The sequence below is a fragment of the Molothrus aeneus genome, chromosome 21, assembly GCF_037042795.1.
Source record: "Molothrus aeneus isolate 106 chromosome 21, BPBGC_Maene_1.0, whole genome shotgun sequence".
NCBI classification, from domain to species: Eukaryota; Metazoa; Chordata; class Aves; order Passeriformes; family Icteridae; genus Molothrus; species Molothrus aeneus.
Window position 1 is genome coordinate 5249643 of NC_089666.1, and position 16073 is coordinate 5265715.

The 16073-nt window shown below is 43.8% G+C and overlaps 1 protein-coding gene across 1 annotated transcript in view; it reads right to left on the minus strand.

Annotated features, from left to right (window-relative positions):
* The window catches only part of PRDM16 (PR/SET domain 16), a 312729-nt gene that overhangs the window by 136583 nt on the left and 160073 nt on the right, over positions 1 to 16073 (minus strand). The gene's annotated exons all lie outside the window — the stretch shown is intronic.

Consider the following 16073-nt stretch of genomic DNA (forward strand, 5'->3'; position numbering starts at 1 on the left):
CCAGAAAAATTACTACAGTGACAGAATGTGAAACAACACTTAATATGTCAAGTAAAGTGATTTTTTTGTTTTTTTGGTTTTTTTTTTGTTTTAATAAACCCAATATCTCTTTCAGACCAGTCATCTCAGGAACTATATAACAGAAGTATAATTACTTAGAAATTGCTTAGGTAAGCGTGATTGATGCATGGTAAATAGATGTTTCCAGCACTTATTGTTTCTTCCTGATGGATTAGGAAGAGTTGTTTAACAGTTCATTTGATCAGTCTCTCCTGGTGTTTCTCGAGTCTGGCTGTGCCAGTCAGCACCAGCAGTTCCTGGTAGTTTAAGTCTCTTTAATAAAGATTAAGATGTCAGAGGTCCTGCATTGCACAAAATCCCGATTTTATTAACTTCTCATTATCAGCTGAAATATGAAGTGCATTTCTTTTCATCTGGAGAGCAGCACTTTCTCAAGGGAAAGGACAGACACCTCAGACACATTTTGGGTGCTTTAGACTGGGTTTGCCCCAACCTTTTGCTGATGCTGGGGAGCATTTTCTCACCCAAGGGCATCGCATAGGTGGATGTTTTTCCCCAAAAAGTGTTTGGATATCATGTTTGTGGGCAGGTTGCTGAGCTGGCAGCTGGGGGTGAGCACTCACACTCCAGCACTTCAGTCGATCCAGCTCCCATGAAAAAGCAGAAAAAGTGCTGGGCAGGAAGGCTGAAACCTCAAAAGCCAGGACTGAGCCAACACTTCCGTCCTCACACCCAGCAGATCTCGAGGAGCGACAGCAGCAAACCACACAAAACTCCTTGAAAGAGATCCCAGAGGTGTCCAAAGTGCACCCTGAGCAGCAGGAATATAAATTCTGATGCCATCCAGGTGAACTTAGGCAGCACCTGATAAAGTGAAGCTGCAGCAGCCCCGTGCAGCTCCCGAATGCGTCACTTGTGTCACTCCTGCTCAACCCCCTGAGTTTGCTCACCACTCTCACCCCAAAACCCTGCAGGCCACAGCCACACCAACAGATGCTGCAGCAGCATCACGCTCCCAGCCACGCTCTCAGGGGATTTCTGAAAGCTGACAAATTGATGTATTTTGCATATTCTAACAGCGAGTCTTTGTGGAAGTCCTCGTTTTGCAGGGAGGGCAGAGCCGGCTCCGGGTGTGTTTGAACAGGCTGGCTCTTGCTGGGAAACTCTCCACGGAAAGAGTTAAGAGGGGAAAACAGTTGTTGTGGTGTAACCCCGGCCCTGCAGCCCGGGATCCCAGCCTCCCGGGAGGGTTAAGCTCTATTACTTCTGGTCCCTGACACTGCTAATGGCGCTCTCTGACTAATTGCATTTCTATACCTCCACATACGGCCGGGCAACAAGTGAGCCCTTTAATCAAACAGCTTCATCTACTTCTAATTAATTCCATTTCTATGCCTTTTTAAGAGCACAGGAACATACAAAGATAGAGATGATGGAGCACGTTCTGTGCTCTGCTCAGGATGTGTCCCCACCTCACACCTCCCGTGCTATCGAAACAGGACGATCCCTGTGGCAGGAAGAAATGATGCATCAGAAGGCTAATTAATTATTTTATTATACTGTATTATTCTATGTTATATTACATTATATTACTTTACATCTAAACTGAAGCTGCCAAGCACTCAAATTCTCTGAATCTCGTGATTGTCACCCTCAGTCCCGACTCACATACACACAGAGCAGGCCCTGATAGGCCAAGGAAACAAAACTCCATCACTTGGGGGCAAACAATCTCCATATTGCATTCTACTTTGGCACAAACACAGGTACAGCAAATGAGATAAGAATGTTCTTGGGAAGAATTGTGCCTTGCTTTTCTCTGTGAAGAGAAATGTGGGGCTGCACACTTGGCCCTGATAGGCCAAGGAATCAAAACAGCATCACTGTGGGTAAAAAATCTCTATATTGCATTCTACTTTTGCACAAACACAGGCACAGCAAAGGATAAGAATTGTTTTTCCTTTCTCTGAGGTTCAGAGAATGTGAAACCCAGAAATATTCTTGGGAAGAATTGTGCCTTGCTTTTCTCTGTGAAGAGAAACATGGTGACACCGTGCCCCACTTGCCTGGGCCCGTCTTGATTGGGTTTTTGACTTTCTGCAGTTTGTTCTTTCAATGAATGAGCGTTTAGGGGATGTTTCACGTTGTGATTCCAGAGCCCAGATCCCTGTGATCTTTTCTAGCCACACAATCACCTCCACCAAAGCCCACGAGTGGAATCATTTGGGTTCCCTCAGTTGCTTTGGCATTTGCCACTGGGTTTAATCAGTTTTTGCTCCACCAGAACCAGCGCTGGCCTTGCCCTGAGGGACGACTGTGGCATCAGCTGAGCAAACAGAGGGGGATGTTTGCACACCCAGACCCCGACGCAAAGCCTTCAACCCGAGCTTGGAAGGAAATGCTGATTCCTCCCGGACAGTTACTTCTTTGAGAAAACAGGTCGATGTAGCAGGAAAAAGAAAGAAACAAACAAGCAAAAAAAAAAAAAACAACAAACCAAAAAAAACCACCAGCCCCTCCCCAAAAAAGCCTAACCCTTCCCCCGTGAAAAAAGCCAAAAAAACCCAAAAAAAGCAAAAAAAGCTCCAAAAAGCAAAAAAACAAACAAACAAAACAAAACAAAACAAAAAAAACCCAAAAAACCAACCAAAAACCCAAAACCCCAAAAAAACCACCCCCAAAAACAAAACCAAAAAAACCCCAAAACACCAAAAATAAAAAATTAATAATCCACTGCTCTGGCTATTTAGGACAGGGAACCGCATCTGCCGGGAGCTGCCTGTTGCAAAGGTATGTACGCACAAAAGGCACGATAAGTGGGTGCTGAGCAGCGAGGAGTGGCAATTATCAGTTGCACGTATCATTAGAGCCTCAGCTTTTCAATGGCACGGAGCTCCCCACGCCGTGTTTGCTGGGCCAGGTAAAAGGGGACTCTTAATACTGTGCAAATATGACTTAGCAAAGGACTTTGCTTTCTCACCTATTCTCGGGGCTTTTCAAATCAACATTATTAATTGGTGGCTTATCGGTAAGTGCTGTCTGGCAGTTAAAGGATGTTTTCCACCCAGTGCAACGATACATAGAAACTCAGCAATGTCAGCCACAAGGACAAAGAGCTGCCATGTTGAAACAGAAAAATGCTTCGACACCTTCAATCTTCTTTGTAAAAGCACGGAGCATTCCAGCATTCACTCGCAGCTGTTATTTCATGTTCTGTCATCCTTGTTTTAAATTAATAGATTAATTCAGAACTCTGGCCTACAGTTGCAACTATTAGAACTTCTAGTTTTTTCTTTTTCTTTCTTTCTCTCTCTCTTTCTCTCTTTCCTTCCTTCTTTCCCTCTTTCCTTTTCCTTCCTTCCTTCCTTCCTTCCTTCCTTCCTTCCTTCCTTCCTTCCTTCCTTCCTTCCTTCCTTCCTTCCTTCCTTCCTTCCTTCCTTCCTTCCTTCCTTCCTTCCTTCCTTCCTTCCTTCCTTCCTTCCTTCCTTCCTTCCTTCCTTCCTTCCTTCCTTCCTTCCTTCCTTCCTTCCTTCCTCTTTCTCTCTCTCCCTTTCTCTCTCTTTCTCTCTTTCCTTCTCTCTTTCTCTCTTTCTCTTTCTTCCTCTCTTTCCTTCCTTTTCCTCTGCTTTTCTGCTATCCAGGTGTGTACAACCACACATTTTAGAATCTGGACCGACTGGTTTCCATGCTGGATAACTCAGCTACTTTCAGCCCCTCAGATCACCTTGCTCCCCACCTGCCAGCTCTCCTGAGCACCAAATCCACTTGAAAACGGAGAAAAAATGTTCGGCTGATAAGGAAAACCGAACACAAAGGGCACGACACTTCCCAGGCACCATTAAAGGGAGGCAAAAAGAGCCTAAAAGGAGAAGAAAAGCTTTCAGTGCCCCCAGCTCGCATTTTCCCCACACACGTGCAGGAATGAAAGGACACTGGGGCTGCTGCCTCCCTTTGTCACTGATGAACAAGATAAACCCAGGAGCTCCATGAAAACCCGAGTGGTGCCGCTGCCCCTCATTCTCATGCAGGATTGTGGAGATCCAGGCCGGCCTGGCAGGTATTTGTGTGAACCTCTCTGCAGGGACAGGTATTTTATCTCCTCCCCAGAGAGCCTGCTCAGCTCTCAGCTATTCCAGGGGCTCGTTTTTCTCAGCATCCAACCCAAACCTTGCTCCTAGGCTGGTCCCGTTCTGTGCATGCCACAGGTGAGCGACCCTAAATGCAGAATATGAATTTCTGCTGCTTCTTTTACAGCACGACGTTATCCTCAGGAAATTATCATTTATTTAAAAGACAAATGCTTATCCTCAAGAAATTTTCCTGTACAAGCACAAAATCAGATTGAATTCATTTATTTAAAGGACTTCTGTGCCACCACACTTTGCTGTTTTATAACAGTGAAATGAGATGCTCAGCAACTTTTCTTCTTCTTCTTCTTTTTATTCTTCTTCTTCTTCTTCTTCTTCCTCCTCTTCCTCTTCTTCTTCTTCCTCTTCTTCTTTTCTTCTTCTATATCATCTATCTATATCTCCATCTATCTATATTATTGGTATGTCTATATCTCTGATATAGTAATGCCTTGGAAAAATAAACCTGATTTAAATCCCACATTTCCTACTTCAGGAATGCCCAGTTTTTACTCAGGTTTAGCAGGGGATGCTCTGAGTTTTGCAGGAAAGAGCCAAGGAGCACATGGTGAGCAGCAGAGCTGGAATGGAGGGTGGGACACTCTCCCAGTCCCAAGTTTTTCTTGGCAAAAGGGCTGGCAAATCAAACTGCCAGGAATAAATTGCTGTTGGAGCTCGAGGACATGTTGGAGTCATCAGCAAATACAGAGCCTGAGAGGAAGGATCTCAGTCAGGGACAGCACAACCTCCTTAGGAAAAATTGCACATCCTCCCTGCTTGGCATTGCTGGAAAGCAGGAGAATAACCTGTGGCATTCACATTGTCTGAAAAATCCCTTCACGCAGGGTTTTTCTCCTGGGAAGCTGAGAAGCCTCAGGAAAAAAAAAAGGAAAACAATTCTTGTCTCATTTGCTTCTCCTGTGTTTTGCTGCTTTGGAATGTGTTTGGAGATTGTTTACCCAGAGGTGATTGTTGCATTGGATTCTGCTGTGAATTGTTTTCACTCTTTGGCCAATCAGGGCCAAGCTGTGTCTGGACTCTGGAAAGAGTCATGAGTTTTATTATCTTTTTAGCCTTCTGTCAGTATCCTTTCTGTATTCTTCAGTATAGTATAGTATTCTTTAATATAATATAGTATTATAAGGTAATAAATCAGCCTTCTGAGAACGTGGAGTCAGATTCATCATTCCTCCCTGCCACAAGGATCCCTGCAAATACAATAATGACCCTCCAGGATTCCTCTCCTCCCAACAGGAACTGAGGGGAAGAAGAGACAGCCAGGCAGGGAAAAGGGATGAGGTCAGAGTAAGGAGCATCTCAAACCCAGACAGAGCTGAGTGTCCAGCTGAGGGTGTTCTCCTGGGGTGGATTTACAAGGCAACCCCAGCCCCAGCACAGATATTTTCCAGGATTCACCTATTTTAAGATTCTCATGACCAGGAAATGATTAATCCCCATTTCATGGCAGCAGGAACTGAGCAAGAGACTGCTTGGATTGGCTGAGATTACCAGGAGAAAAGTCCAGCTTATTTCTGGGCAGCACTAAAGAAAGGGAAAAAACTGAAGCAGGCATTAAAGAAAGAGATGAACAATGAAAGTCAAGACTTTCCTGGTTTTACATATAAATATTAGTAATTAGAAGGGCAAACATTGAAAAAATTAAAATTCCTCTTGACTCATTTTTAAATTGAGTATTTCAGGAAAGAAGGATTCAACACTGCCCTAAAAACTACCTTGAGGCAGCAGCAGTGATACAAATTTCCAGAGTTTTCCCAGACTTTTTGTGAGGAAGAACCAACATTCTGGGGCAGAGGAGCTGAAGCTGAAATTCCAGTGGAAACTCAGAGAAGCAATTCCTTTAGGAGTTGCAATTTATTCTTCTGGAACAGAAGGAATTATTGCACCAAACAAGGGGCTAAGATGTCCTGACAGCAGCAGTGCAGAACTATCTCTGCAGCAGTTATTAATGAGCTGGAAAAATGCTGGACAGCAAATTCACCTCCCCTCCCCAAGGCCAGAATTCATGGCAACAAATCCCTAAAATAATCAGCTAACTCCAGAAGATTAGGAGAGGGGATGCCTCCAGATGACAGGAGATTTCTTAATTTCAGTTTACTTATAAGGTCACATTAAGCAGGAGGAAAATTTTCCTCTGAAGTTTACAAATTAGTTTCTAATCTATTCTACAGCTTTTGGTGTTTCTGGTCTACATTCTGTGTTACAGTCAAAAATGAGGAGGGGAAAAAAGTAATAAAAAAAATGAATAGCTTGGGTTAGCCAAGAAAGGATTTAAGCACTTAATTTAGATTCCTCCTGCTGCTACTATTATTATTATATCTATATTTTTATATATATTTATATACATGTTTTCAGAGCTGAACTTTCCAGAGGGAAACTGAACATCACAGAGGAGCTGACTCCTGGTGATTCCTTCTCTTTATTTTTCTCCCCAAACTGTCCTGTGAAAAATAAACTTGGTTGTGTTGTTTTATTTTTTTTCCAGAACATGTATTTTAACATCTCATAGAAATCTTGTAGAATCTAAAATCAAAATATATCAATATGTATTTTTGTCCCTGTGGGACAGCAGTCCCACCTTCACTGCTCTGCAGAACCTTGATTTATTTCTAGGACAAAATATGAAAAAAAAACCAAAATAAAAAGGGGTTTTTTTTTTGTTATGTTATGTATATTTATATTTAATTATTGTTCACTGGTACCCAGTTATCTGTGTTCTGGCTTTCATTTTTACAGCAGCACCATCAGGGCTGGACCCAACTTCAAGTCCCTCTGGTGTTCCTCACCCCCAACCTCCCCTTTCCTCCCTCCCCAGCTGCTGCCCAGGTTTTCCTGCTTATCCAGGAAACTCCAAGAAGCTCCTACCTGACCCAAATTCTCCTTCCAATGGGATTAACCCAGTCTTGAGCACCCCTCAGCATCCCAGGGGACCTTCATGGAACCATCTGCCTCCTCTAAGGTATGGAACCACACAAAAAAACCCCAATTCCAGACTCCCCAATGGAACAGGAGCCTGTCCTGGGAACCACACAATAAAACCCAATTGCAGATTCCCCAGTGGAACAGAAACCTGTCCTGGGAACCACACAATAAGGTATGGAACCACACAGTAAAACCCAATTCCAGAGTCCTCTGGAACAGGGGACCTGTCCTGGGAACCACAAAATAAAGCCCAATTCCAAATTCCCCACTGGAACAGGAGCCTGTCCTGGGAATCCCACACAATAAGGTATGGAGCCACACAATAAAACCCAATTCCAGACTCTCTCCACTGGAACAGGAACCTGTCCTGGGAACCACACAATAAGGATGGAACCACACAATAAAATCCAATTCCAGACTCCCCAATGGAACAGGGACCTGTCCTGGAAACCACAAAATAAAGCCCATTTCCAAATTCCCCAGTGGAACAGGAACCTGTCCTGGGAACCACACAGTAAGTTATGGAACCACACAGTAAGTTATGGAACCACACAAAAAAACCCCAATTCCAAATTCCCCAGTGGAACAGGAGCCTGTCCTGGGTGACATCCCACCCACCTCCCACCCTGAGGATTTTTCCCTGTTCCACAGCAAAACCCGGAGCTGGCCCAGGCCAGCCCCCCCTCCTTTGCTTCGGTCTCAGCTCCCAGCCCAGCCCAGAGCTGGTTCTGCATCCAGAGCTGACTCCAGGAGCTGATTCCAGCCAAACCCTCGTGGCACACTCAGCCCAGCGTCCCAGGAGGAATTACAGAGCAGAGGGAGGGGAGGGGGCTCTGTGTGTCTGTGTGTGTGTTACCTTCCAAGTTACCACACAGCCCCCAAATCCCACAGGCTATCATTCCAAAATTTGTGATGTTTTGTCTACTCTGGTGATTTAAGGTTTGTCAGAAAATGTCAGAAAGGCCACGGGGCCAAGGGCTTCCTGATGACTGAGGATTTTCTTTCACATGACCTTCCTGAAGTTGATTTTGGGCTCCAGACAGTGCTGCCTTCAGCTCTGACAGGGGCCGGCTGGCAGCAGATTCATGGGGATCTCTGGGGCATTCTGGCATTTTCTGACTGAGCTGGGGCTGTAATGCCTCCTAATCATCCAGAATATTTTTTCACTGGAGGGCTGGAAATGCCAGCTCCTCACTTTGGTGCGCAGGGAAAAGGAGCCTGGGATCCTGATGCAAGCAATTAAAAACAGCAACATTGAGTGTTGGCATTCCATGTGTGATAGTGCACGTGGCTTTTAGCAGGGGAGCACTGAGTTTTATATATTTTATATATCAAATGAGTTTTATAGACACAGAGAGAAAAGGAGGATTGGGAGAGAAGTGTTAAAAATGTTAATTTGCGATCAAACTTTTAACTTATCTTCAAACTCATAATTTGTGTTCAAACTCTTAATTTGTGATCAAACTCTTAACTTGTGTTGAAACTGTTAATTTGTGTTCAAATTCTTAAATTGTGTTCAAACTCTTGTGTTGAAACTGTTAGTTTGTGTTCAACAAGGGGTGGGAATGCCATCCCCTCACTTTGGTGAGCAGGGAAAAGCAGCCTGGGCTCCTGATGCAAACAATTAAAAACACATCAGATGGGAGTGGGTAAACAGCAGCCTTGTGTTGGCATTTCATGTGTGATAGTGCACGTGGCTTTTAGCAGGGGAGCACCGACATGAATTTTACAGACACAGAGGGAAAAGGAGGATTGGGAGAGAAGTGTTAAAAATGTTAATTTGTGATCAAACTCTTAATTCGGCTCAAATTCTTAATTTGGGTTCAAACTCATATTTTGTGTTGAAACTGTTAATTTGTGATCAAACTCTTAATTTGTGTTCAAAATCTTAATTTGTGTTCAAACTCTTAATTTGTGTTGAAACTGTTAATTTGTGATCAAACTCTTAATTTGTGTTCAAACTGTTAATTTGTGTTCAAACTGTTAAATGTGTGATCGTTCCCACAAACCCCAAGCAAAGGGAGCAGGGACCAGCACGTGAGGGTTTTACATTACTTAGGCAACTCTTGGTTATAAAAAAGTTTAGGAGCCTTGAATTTGCTTGTGTTATTGGCAGAACTGACTCAGCCAAAATGTCTTAATGGGTCTCCTTTGTGTCCTGATCACAGAACCATGGATTGGTTTGGGTTGGACCTTAAAGCTCATCCCATTCCATGGCAGGGACACCTTCCACTGTCCCAGGCTGATCCAAGCCCTGCCCAGCCTGGCCTTGGGCACTTCCAGGGATCCAGGGGCACCCTGTGCCATCCCACCCTCACAGGGAAGGATTTTAAATCATTTATTCTACCAAGGCAGCAGCCAGTGGTCTCCTCACTCCCACAGAAATGCAGTTTCTGACTCAAACCCAGCCCAAAGTCTGTGTCTGTGCTTGGGATGCATCGAGATGACAAGGTGGCCTCTCCTGAACGTGCCTGGAGTTTAGGGACACTTTTATCTGAGGGGATGCTGCTGTGGCACCTGAGCCGTGTGTGGGAGCAGCTCAGCAGCACGTTCTGGACACCTCCTGAGCCCCAGCAATGCAGGGGAATCAGACACAGGTTATAAATCAGTGCTGGGGAGCAGCTCAGCACCACAGCTCTGGGGTTTGGAGGATGGAGGAGGAGAAGAACCAGCTTAACTCACAGAAAGATCTTATTTACAACTGTGAGGTGCTCACACCCCACCCAAAACCCACAGAATTTGCCAGGGAGAAATGGGAAATTGCCATTAACCACTTCATAGCCTGCAGGTGTGGGAGCCCTGGGACAGCCCCTGCTCTGCCTCAGCATTCTGCAGATATGGAGAGAGCAACCTTAACCACTCCTCTCAACTTGGCCTGATTTATGGGCTCAAAACCCCTCGAGATCTCTTCATGGAGCCATTTCTCATACCCACACTCACCGAACAACCCAGCCCAAACATCTGTATCACAGAAATTCAACACACAATGTTATTCCTGCAAAATAATTTAACCATCACTTTCTTTGCTGACTTCTCTGTGCCAGCCTTACACCTTTTTTTTTTTTTTTTTTTTTACTTTACATGCTTCATTTCAGCAAAATCAAGGATGCAAACTTCTTAGAAGTACTTAGTTTCCATGGAAACCTAAGCTGACCGCAACATTATTGTTCTCAAGAGGGAACTGACTTTACTATATGTTCATTCACTGAATTAATGGACTCCTGGTTCTTTTATTAGCAGCTCTCTAACAATAGAAAGAGAGAAATGTTATAAAAAAGACTCTCAGACAACTGTCCACTCTTTTGTCCGGGGCTTATTGGAATGACGCAAGTCTATTCAGGAAAAGATTATAAAAATCAACTCAAAGCTGCCTGTGTTTGTGGCTGCTAAATATACCTTTATTTCATAAAGATACAACCTATAAAACAAGCAAATTAAAGCTCTTTTTTAAAGTAGTAACTGTGAAGCAGCAGCCCTGGAGAAATGGGGCTTTAGCTCCCAAATCTGGGATTGTTGCCCCCTTCCACGGGGTTGTGGAGCATCTTTAACCCCCAATTCTGTGTCAGTTCTCAGCCAGGATGAGGACTGTGCACAAACAGGAGGGGGGAGATTCTTCAATACACAGAAAAGTGAAGAAAACTCAGCAAAATCTGTGGGAAATCCTCACGGAGAGTTTGAGAACATCTTCCACAAGCTGGGGGTAATATGATAATATATCCCTGTGAAGTGCAGAAATGCAATTTGTGCTGCAAAGGCAGCAACTCTGAGCAGGCCAGGTTCAAATCTGCAATTGGAGAAATTGCAAATCTAGGTTCAAATCTGCACTGTGAAAAATTGCAAATCTGGCTTCAAATCTGCAATTTGAAACATTTCAAATCCAAGTTCAAATCTGCAATTTGAGAAATTGCAGATCTGGGTTCGAATCTACAATTTGAAACATTTCAAATATATCCGAGTTCAAATCTGCAGTTTGAGAAATTGCAAATCCAGGTTCAAATCTGCAATTGGAGAAATTGCAAATCTGGGTTCAAATCTTAAATTTGAGAAGTTGCAAATCTGACTTCACATCTGCAATTTGAAAAATTGCAGATCCAGGTTCAAACCTGCACTTTGTAAAATTGCAAATCTGAGTTCAAATCTGCAATTTGAAACATTTCAAATCTGAGTTCAAATCTGCAGTTCGAGAAATTGCAAATCCAGGTTCAAATCTGCAATTGGAGAAATTGCAAATCTGGGCTCAAATCTGCAATTTGAAAACTTGCAGATCCAGGTTCAAACCTGCACTTTGAAAAATTGCAAATCTGAGTTCAAATCTGCAATTTGCAACATTTCAAATGCGAGTTCAAATCTGCAATTCGAAAACTTGCAGATCCAGGTTCAAATCTGCAATTTGAAAACTTGCAGATCCAGGTTCAAATCTGCAATTTGAAAACTTGCAGATCCAGGTTCAAATCTGCAATTTGCAACATTTCAAATCTGCAATTTGCTCTCACAGGGCCCAGGCCTGGGGGGGGTTTGTCCTGCCCAGTAATTGCTGCACAAAAGACAGTGAGCAGCTCCCTGGCTCTTCCCTAACTACCTTCCTGAGTGCTTATTGAAGTCTGATTTCTTACTCCTCTGGGTCATCATTCATCAGCCCCCAGATCCCACCGGGAGAGCCCGGCCAGACCTCTCCACATCCCTCCTTGCCAGGGGCCATTCCTGACGGCCCCGTGAAATAGAAAATGTCTTCACAGCGACCCGGCGGGACGGGCCGCGGCCATAATACCCAAATAATCATTTGGCAAATTATCATAATTATCAATCAATCATCCCCGTGTGAACAATGTGCTCCTGAAGTATCAGATGGTTCCTGTGACCTGTAGCATTTTGGATATAATAATAAACCCGGGGAGATTTATGGCCCCCATCCCGCTCTCTGCATCTGCAGCAGCAAAACACTCGTTGGGGTTTTGCTTTTGCTTTAAAGCTCAGAGCTTCCCTCATACCTGAGCTTCTTGTTTGCTACATGATTATTTTTTAAAAGGCCAAAATTTCTCGTCACACCCACTTTTCTAAAATTCGCTTTATTTTTAAAAAGAAATCTGTGTGATTTGCGAGCACAGAATAACCATGCTGCTTAAATTGCTTTTACTCCACAGCCTCATCAGCATTATATTTACAGCTTCTAATATTTGGCAATGTAGGAACGAGGCCAGCCAGAGGAGGGGGGAAAATTGGTTTTGTCTTCAGTTTTTGTTGTGTTTTGCACAATACCAGATTGAATCCAACCCTTTTGAAGCCGATAGCATCTCCCGCTCCCCGTGCAGCACATTCTTGTTAATGGATAAATTCAAGCTCTCCAGAAAGTCAAAGAATAAATTTAAAGCCTTTTGCCAAATGCCTATCCTATTGGATTTTGATAAGACGGCTATTGAGCTTTAATAATGTCTTCTATCCTTTTTCAGCTGGCCCTTAACATGTCTCTTTATTTGTCCCTAAAGCCTCTTCAGCGATGCCTTTTTATTACAAGTCTCTCAGCTTGCTCTCAGGGGAGACAGGGTCGACAAGAGTGATAGATAGATAACTCTATAGATTATCTCCCACAGATGTTTTCTCTCCAGTAGCCCCTCAGGCTATTCCCTCTAAGTAAACAGAAACTAAATAGAGAGTCTACTGAAGAGAGAAGTCCCTGAGGTCCCTTGTCACCACGGTCAGAAAAACAGCCCAGCCTGGGGAGGTTGGCTGGGAGCTCTGCACACACACACACAGAGAATCCTTCCCCAGCATTCTGGAGCCCTCATCCAAAGTGACCCTTGGAGGGGAGGGAAATGCATCTGCTTGGGGGGAAAAAAATATAAAAAAAGGTGGTGTGTAATGGGCACAGGCCTTGCTGGAGGAAGTGGAAATCTTTTAGCTCAAAGTTAAAGGAAAATGACAACGGGGACGGGGACAATGACAACAAGGTGTTTGCTCACTTTATTAAATGCTTGGAAAATTCAGAGGGAGAGGACACTGAGCTGCTTTCTAAGCAAAATAAACAGAATGCAGGGATATGGGCTGGGAAAAAGACATTTGGGAGCAGGGGACAATAAACCCACAGGTATTACTCGTATTTTTATCTCTGAGTGTCCTCATTCAGGTCACTAAAAGAACTAAAATAAGTGACTTTCCTGTTTTAATATTGCTTCCAGCACTGATGATTTAAAATTAAACAAACAAGATGAGGAGCTTGTGTGTATTTGTCTAAGTTAAACTAAATATCAGCCAGCAGAGGTGATACAAGGAAAGCTCGTTAGGTATACACCACATTTCAATCCATGGAGCAGCATAGACATAAAAAATAATCCTGGATATGGGGGCTTCAATGACATTGAATTAGTCCTGTCAGACAACCACTAACAAAGAAACCAGCTTTGTGGTGTTAGTGGTCCCAGCAGAAATAACAGAAACATGAACTGAAAAATACTGGACACAGTGAGAAATACTTATTCTTTGTGCTCCAAGCCAAAAGAATCCCAGTTTTATTCTACTACAAAACAGGCTCTGCTGTGCTGCAGACTTTTCCCTGCCTTTCAGTTCATTAAACTTATGTAAAAGAGTGGTTTTTTTACCTGGGAGCTTAAGAGCAGAGATAGTTCTGGGGTCAGTTTTAAGCACAGGTTGCTTCATGCACATCTCCCTACACCTCTCACTGCCATCACCTTCCCTTCCCTGCTCTTTCGTGGTTTTACAGGTTTTTCTCTGCATTTTAGAATTTTTTTCTTTTTTGCTCTTTCTAGTCCTTGTTAGTGCCCAATTCTGAACCTGGGATGCAGCAGTCAAAAGAGCCACTGAAATTATGGTCTCTTTCCTCCCCTCCCAGTTTAAATCAGGCCACCCACTCCAGTTACATTTGTCTTCAGTCACCTTCTCGCCACCAACTCATCTCTGAAGGAATAGGAATAAATTGAAGTCAAATCTCAACCATTGTGTCTTCAGGGATATGACAACTGAATGATTTAGAGAGGCTGGAAAAGGAAATCTGCTCCCGAGAGGGTTTTGTGCCACTGGAGCCAAATACCAGAGTGCTACTTCCAAACAATTGAGAGATCCTACAAAAATTGTCCAGAGTGATTTCTCATTCTTTAGTTTTCATTTTCTCCTGACTGAAAAGCTGTCTCACAGTAGTCCTTTCACAAGCCATAAAGTTTAGACTTGAACTCTTTACCTTACTGCTCTGACCTCCTTTACCCCAGCTGTAAAACCCTACTGCCCATCCTTCAATAAATTTATCACCTCATAAACTCCCACTAGTGCTTCTCTACAATGCATTTAAAAGACACAAGTGGAAGGCCAGGCCTTCCCCCCTTGTCAAATATCACAATTGTCCAGTTTTATACCTGCTGCACAGGGAAATATTTAAGGGCACGGCATTTTTCAAAGACCTGCGGTTTTTGTAACAATCCACCTTGAAATAAAAGCACGAAGTTTAAATACAAACCCATGGATTGAACATATAAAACTGCCAGACTCGTGTTTCCCTGCTTCACACAACTCCTGCTCTCTTTGGGGTACTGCAGATCCTGGAGGTGGGGATGGAGAGAGTTCATTTGCGATATCGTAATTAAAGACTGAATAAGAATTAGCTGAGCCATGGAGAATTCCCTCCGTCCTTGTGGGAGCTGCGTGGGTACAATGAGGACCTGCCACCTTGTCACTGTGTCTGTCCAGACAAAGGGATCCCACAGAGGCAGGGACAGACACCCCATGAGTTATGGGGGTGCCCAAGGTAAAAAGTTCAGCCACAGGTCCCTGGCGAGGTCATGGGGCACTCAGAGGATGTTTCCTCTTGGGAGCCTTGGAAATAAAACCTGATTTTTTATTTTTTTAACCTGGTATAGAATAGGCCATACTGCACATGTGTCTAAATCCCTTTTCCCAGCCTGGCTCTGGAGCCTGGCAAGGATTTTATTTCACTGTCTTTGGCAGAGGGAAGCAAAGGATTCCTTTTTGTTTCAAGAGCGGAGAAACAGCATGGCCTGAAGGATGAGCAGCAAAGGGCCAGCCTCAGAGATTTCCTGTCATGGACACATTTTCTGAAAGATCCTTTCCTTAGGATTTTTCCTCCTGAGAAGCTGAGAGGCCTCAGGAACAAAATGTAAACAATGATTATCTGCTGCTGTGAAATGCAACAGGTGCATCTGTGATTGGTCTCATGTGGATGTTTCTAATTAATGGCCAATCACAGCCCAGCTGGCTCGGACAGAGAGTCCGAGCCACAAACCTTTGTTATCATTCCTTCCTATTCTTCTTAGCCAGCCTTCTGATGAAATCCTTTCTTCTATTCTTTTAGTATAGTTTTAATATAATATATATCATAAAATAATAAATCAAGCCTTCTGAAACATGGAGTCAGATCCTCGTCTCTTCCCTCATCCTCAAACCCCTGTGAACACCATCACAATTTCCCATTCCCAAAACTTTCACAAACAGGACTGTGAATGTCCTTTAGATGCAAATCCCAGCGCCATAAAGACAACTGCACCTAAAAGGAGTCACAACCAGCTCCTTATTTCAGAGAGGACACACAAGCTACAGCCATCGAGGGGCTCTAATCAAACCCAACTTGTGAAGCTTTAATCAGCAAAGCTGCTAACCAACAGATCCACATGGAACAAAACCTCATTTCAGAGCTTCTGAGGGTAACCCCAACGCAAACAGCAGCCTGGCCACCCCAACATGCCATGCAGAGCTTCAGTGGAGCCCAGTGCAGCTGGGCTGAGTGTGGAACACATTTTCCCTGCTCCAGCTGGAGCCCCACAATGTGATGAGAAGCACCACTAATGCATCACATGGGCTGAATTTTATCCTTTCACAGACCTATTCCCTTTCCCTTGGACTTCACATCAGCCACATTTGATGCTGAAGTGACCTCCAAAAATTTAGCACTTCTAACAAAGGACCAACATTTTCTTTTACTGGAAAAGAGGTAAATGAGGTTTTTCGATTTGGCCCGGCAGCTGT